The following is a 6139-nucleotide window of genomic DNA, read 5'->3' as shown; positions in this document are numbered from 1 at the left end:
GGATTTAAGTCATGTCACCTATGGTCATCCTGGTGAAATGTAAGTCTCTATTATTAAAAGTGTTATATAATAAGACTAGTCATTTCGTGGTCTGGTCTTATACAAACCCCTTTGTGAAGAATACCCCCGCTCACATGTCTCCACATGAATGATCAGAATCAGATCATTTGTAGCACTTTACATAATATCTACAAAGCAGGTCATATTTGTAGTATCACCAATATAAGTTATCTAGCCTTATCCATCTATTATAGACCATTTAGGTTATCATTTAAACATGATCCACCTGTATGTCTCTACAAACATGTTTAAGCTACAAAAGATAACCTTGGATGTTAGTTTATTGGTTTGTGGCTTAATGCTACTAAATGTCAAATAAAACATCTCATATTTTATTAAATAAATAATTTTGTTTGTACATTATAATTACAAACTACAGAACCCATAAGATTTAGGGCATCAACCCCAACAGTGTTGATGTTTGTTCCTCATTCTCAGCAACATTTTTTACGAGTGGGTGACGTCCACCCCTTCTACTAGTTCTTCCTCCATGACCACTCCTTCTTCCACTTTCTATCATTTACAATCGACCTCTTTTAAATTTCCAGTCAAAGATAACAGTCTAATACTACCATAAAAAAATAAAACAGGCAAGATCATCCATAAATAATTTTAGAACATCTTAATAAGAAACATACATGGCAAGGATGAAGGATCCGTAAATGGTCATAAAGGAAACATAACCTAAACTTACATCATAAGTCAATCTACAGAATCTAAAACCTAGGGCCCTGATACAAACTATAACAACTCGGCATTTTCAGAACTCTGACAAAGGTCGTTACTTCATAATTTTACTTTCACATTCGAAACTTTTGATCTTTAAAATAAAATTCGATAAAACAATAGAGACAACTTCCAAATCGAATTATAATTAAAAAAAAAATCAAATAAACAAAATATTTATTCGAGGTCTCCTAAAATGTTCACAAAGAAAACATTCAAGACAATGAAATATTCTGTCTAACATTGATAACTGGTAGAAATACAAGTTATTACAACTCAAATATGTAAAACAATGAGAGAAAGCGATGGTAAAATAGGCAATATCATGTCCGAAAGTGCCAAACTGAAAGGAATTGCGATCACTAGTGCTCATTGTATAAAAGCAGTTAATTTACCTATTTTATGTAGGTACAATGCGATGGCGCATAAGAAATGTGATCCAAGGGCACAATGCGACAACGCGCTTGAAGTTGCGATCGCAAGACATGCGATCGTAAGAAGTTTCTTAAAAAGTGATTGGATAAAGACCTCGCATCAAGGCGGTAGCATAATAAATCCTGATGGGACGTAAAGTTGATAAAGGTCGATTCTGAATTCAGTTGAAAAACCGTTAAAAGCCACACTATAGCAAGTACATTGAATTTTTGGTGACTTTTAAAAGACGCAACAGAGTAGGGAAATTAATGTCGCTTATCATTGCAATCATTAGTAAGAAAAGCTGCTTCACCTTGAAATCTATAAATACAGAATGCCACCAGAGAGAGGAGGATTTATGCACATACATATACATATACATAGAAGATGGGGAGAGCAAGGAGACGAGGCGAAGCCGAGAGAAATCGCTCCCAGACGAATCGAGAGACTGTCAGAAAGCAATACAAAGGAGAGAAGGCTAACCCTTGCGAGAGCAAGAATCCACAACTAGAACAAAGATGAAGTGATTAAGAACAAAGATGAAATGATTAAGAGTAGTGTAAAAGGCCACGGGAAGCAAGACATTGGTTACCAGGCTTGTTATCTCTCAAATCCATTTGTTATTTTGTATTCAGAACTTTATTTGCAGAAAATGGAAATTTCATTTCGATTCATGTTCAATCTCTCCACATCATGCATGAGTAGCTAAATTTCTGAATGAGTTGAGAAGTACTTTGCTAGCATGACTTAAAATATGCATTTTATGAGATCATCTTGTCTTATGTATGCATCATTCAACATTTAGACATACTTGAGAGAGTAGTTTAAAGATATAATCTAGGCTTGAGAGAGTCAGATTAGAATCTAGGCTTAAGAGAGTCGGATTAAATCGCATAAGCAAGAGTAAAAGCTTAGAAATAAGTTCTATCTATTGTTACACATTGCATGCGTCCTAGAAATAGGAATTGTGGTATGCGGTCATCTTGTCATATGTATGCATCATTCACCATTTGGACGTACTTGAGAGAGTAGTCTAAAGTTAGAATCTAGGCTTGAGAGAGTCGGATTAGATCGCATAGGCAAGAGTAGAAACTTAGAAATAAGTTCTATCAACTGTTTCGCATCTACATCACATGTGTCCTAAAAATAGGAATTGTGGCATTCTGCATTGAGAAACGTAGTACTGATATTTGTGTATAGCATGATCGCATAACTTGTACAAAATATTGGGAAATTTTAGCTAAACCTCTTCTCCACCCCTTCATCGCATACTTATTGTAATTCTATGCTTTCATCACTCTGTGCTCAACTCTGTCGCATAGGAAAATCTAAACCTAAACACCATCTACTTTTTTATACCACTACAATAGGATTAAAGAGTCTGTCGCATATCTATTTAGTAGTTCCTGTGTTCGACCTTGGACTTACCAGGAACCTAAAAAGGCCTATACTTGGGCTTTGTTAGGAAAACTTGTATGATCATCGCATAACACACATCATCACATACTCACACCATCACATCATAATTCTACACATCAAGTTTTTGGTGTCATTGCCAGGGACTACGGTATAGATTGCGCTAACATCAAACCTCTTTGATCTTAGCAGCTTTCCACCTCTGTTGCATTGCCATTCCTTCAGTAAAGCAAAAAGCAAGCGTTGTATGAGTGAAGGACACCCTCCTGAGCCCAACTACGATCCAGAGATCGAAAGAACATTTCACAGAAGACAGAAAGACAAACGTTGACAACAAGGATGAACTCACAGAATGGCTGAACAACCTGAAGAACGAGCCACAAATGTAAACAACATAATGGCAAATCCTATCCTACTGGAAAATTATCGCAATAGACCCATCCGGGACTATGCGTCACCAAACTTGTATGATTTCTCTCCAGGAATAATGAGACCAGCATTGGATGGATCAAGGTTCGAGATGAAGCCGGTAATGTTACAAATGATACAAACAGCAGGATAATTCGGAGGACACGTGGTGAAGATCCACACGCCCATCTACAAAGCTTCATTCAAATGTATAACACTTTTGTGTTCCTTAATATCTCCGCTGAAGAGGTTCGAGTCACGCTATTTCCATTTTCACTATGCAATAAAGCAAGAAAATGGGCATACTCCCTCGAACCAGGAGAGATAACTTCATGGAAGCAAGTTGTGGAGAAGTTTATGAGGAAGTATTTCCCTCCTACAGAGAATGCCAGAAGGAGGAAATTGATCACCAATTTTGAACAAGAAGAAGATGAATCGCTCAGTCACACATGGGCGAGATTCAAGAGACTAGTGCGCGACTGCCCACACAATGGATTGCCGGATTGTCTCCAAATAGAGATTTTCTATCATGGACTAAATTCTACATCGCAAACAGCTGCCAATGCGGTAGCAGCAGAAGGTCTACTAGACAAAATATATGATGAGGCAAAGAACATTCTTGATCGCATCTCAAAAAACTACGAAGACTGGCAGGAAAGCGATCAACGAGTAAAACCCAGAGAAGGTAACACAAGTAATGGTGTCATCGCATCGTTGCAAAATCAAATGAATGCAATGATAAATTTATTTCAAGGCATCATAATAAATAATCCCGGAACGCAAAGAGGGTAAGTCAATGCGATAGAATAGACAAGCACCAGCTGTGCTACATGTGAAGAATCGCATTGTGTTGAAGAATGTCCATGAAATCCGCAGTCAATCTACTTTGTTAAGAACAACCCTTTTTCAAACACCTACAACCCCGAGTGGCGAAACCACTCAAATTTTGCTTGGAAAAATAACCAACAACAAGGCTGTCAACCTATGGCGCAAAGAGAAGGACCACTAGGATTTTTCCAAAGAACTAATGGTCAATAGCAACAACAAGCCAGCAGCTCTCAAACACCACAATCATCCTCTCTGGAGAATTTGTTAAAACAACACATCAAAAAAAATGAATCAGTCCTCCAAAGCCAAGCAACGACCATCCATAATTTAGAAATCAAAATAGGACAGATTGCGGAGAGCTGAAAAACAGACTGCAATGAACATTGCCTAGCTCAACTGAGCTCCCACACAACCCGAGGAATACAAGGAAAGAACACTGTCAAGCAGTCACCCTGAGACGTAGAAAGGCGACAGTGGAAGTTAGGAAGGAGCATAGTAGGACCAATTCAAATGCGATGGAATCAAAGAAACCGTTGACACAAACTGAGTCAAAGAAGCCTGAGGTTATGGAACCTAAAGAACTTAAAGATGTGATTACCTCTAAGCCTCCAGACCATGGAACAGTGAAAGTACAGCTACCTCCATTCCCTAAAAGGCTAAAAAAGAAGTAAAATGATGAAGGTCAGTATCATCGCTTCCTGGAAATATTGAAACAGCTACACATCAATATTCCATTTACAGAAGAGATAGAGCAGATGTCGGTGTATGCCAAGTTTTTTAAGGATATGGTTTCGAAGAAGTGAAGCACAGGAAAATTTTCCACGGTGGCATTAACACAAGAATCAAACACTATAATCCCACTAAAGATGTGCGGCCTAGGCAGCTTTACAATATACTACTCAATAGGAGGAATCTACATTGGTCAAGCATTATGCAATCTTGGGGAAAGCATAAACTTAATGTCCCTTTCAATCTTCAAACAATTAAATGTAGGTCAGCTGACACCCACAATGGTGACTCTCAAACTTGCAGATAGGTCTCTGGTATACCCTAAAGGAAAATTGAAGGATGTCTTGGTCACAATGGACAAATTCATTCTAACTGCAGACTTCATCATTCTAGATTATGGAGTGGATAAAGATGTGCCAATCATATTGAGACGACCATTCTTGTCTACTGGTCATGCTCAAATAGATGTGCACAAGGGAGAAATCACAATGAGCATCAATGGAAAGAAGCTCAGGTTTAATATTATCAAGGCAATGAAGTTCCCACAAGATGAAGGCTTATTAGATTCTGACGATGAACACACTTGTGTTGAAGATTTAGAGTTCGAGGAAGAAAATGAAGAAAGAGAGGATGCAACAGCATCATTAGAAACCTGCCATGCAATAACAGAGACAGTGAACAATGAAGAAAAGTTGAATTTGATTGAAGAGAGAAAAACACAAAAACACTCCTTAGAGAAACCACCTACACTGGAGCTGAAAACTCTACCAAATCACTTGAAGTACGTTTTCCTTGGCCAGAATGAAACCTTGCCAGTAATCATATCCTCTGTGTTACCGAAATAAAAAGAAATGGCGCTGCTCAGTATTCTGAAGAAATATATTAAAGCAATCGAATGGACGCTCAAAGATATCAGAGGTATTAGCCCGATATACTGCATGCATAGAATTTGGCTCAAAGAAAACCAGAAAGGCTCGATAGAACCTCAACGTAAACAGAACCGTGTGATGAAAGAGGTTGTTAAAAAAGAAATCATTAAATTGTTAGACGCCAACATTATATATCCTATCGCCGATAGTACGTGGGTTAGCCCTATACAATGCGTTCCCAAAAAGGGCGAAATGACAATAGTCTCGAACACAAACAACGAGTTGATCCCCCATGAAGACTGTCACTGGCTGGCGGATTTGTATGGACTACAGAAAGCTCAACGCGACGACTAAGAAAGATCATTTTCCTTTACCTTTCATTAATCAAATGCTCAACCGACTAGTAGGGACTGACTATTTCTGTTTCTTGATGGGTATGCAGGCTATAACTAGATTTGATCGCACCAGAGGATCAAGAAAAGACCACGTTCACCTATCTATATGGAACGTTCGGCTTTCGTTGCATGCCTTTTGGACTATGCAATGCGCCCAGCACGTTTCAAAGGTGTATGATGGAAATCTTCTCCGAGTACCTTGAAGACTCAGTTGAAATCTTTATGGATGATTTCTCAGTCTATGGGAAAACATATGAAATCTGTCTAAATTTTTTGGAAAGGATACTGAAAAGA

Source organism: Benincasa hispida, chromosome 10 (assembly GCF_009727055.1).
Source record: "Benincasa hispida cultivar B227 chromosome 10, ASM972705v1, whole genome shotgun sequence".
Lineage (NCBI taxonomy): Eukaryota > Viridiplantae > Streptophyta > Magnoliopsida > Cucurbitales > Cucurbitaceae > Benincasa > Benincasa hispida.
Note: the sequence above shows the minus strand (reverse complement) of the source record.